The following is a 655-nucleotide window of genomic DNA, read 5'->3' on the forward strand; positions in this document are numbered from 1 at the left end:
TCCTCGTCCTCATCCACATCCTATCCTCGTCCTCATCCTCGTCCTCATCCACATCCTATCCTCGTCCTCATCCTCGTCCTCATCCACATCCTATCCTCGTCCTCATCCTCGTCCTCATCCACATCCTATCCTCGTCCTCATCCTCGTCCTCATCCACATCCTATCCTCGTCCTCATCCTCGTCCTCATCCACATCCTATCCTCATCCTCATTCTCATCCTCATCCTATTCTCATCCTCATCCTCATCCACATCCTATCCTCCACCTCATCCCACCCTCATCCTCATGCTCATCCACATCCTCGTCCTCATTCGCATCCATTACTCATCCTCTTCCTCATCTTCATCATCATCCTATCCTGATCTTATCCTCATCCTCATCCTCGTCCTCATCCTATCCTCATCCTCATGCTCATCCTCATCCTATCCTCATCCTCTTGCGCCTCCTCATCTTCTCCTCATCCTCATCCTCGTCCTCGTCCTATCCTCGTCTTATCCTCATCCTCGTCCTCATCCTATCCTTACCTCATCCTCATCCTCATCCTCGTCCTCATTCTCGTCCTCATCCTCTTCCAAATGCTCATCCTCCTCCTATCATCATCCTCATCCTCATTCTCGTCCTCATCCTCATCCTCATCCTATCCTCATGCTCATTCT

Source organism: Lupinus angustifolius, chromosome LG06 (genome assembly GCF_001865875.1).
Source record: "Lupinus angustifolius cultivar Tanjil chromosome LG06, LupAngTanjil_v1.0, whole genome shotgun sequence".
NCBI lineage: Eukaryota > Viridiplantae > Streptophyta > Magnoliopsida > Fabales > Fabaceae > Lupinus > Lupinus angustifolius.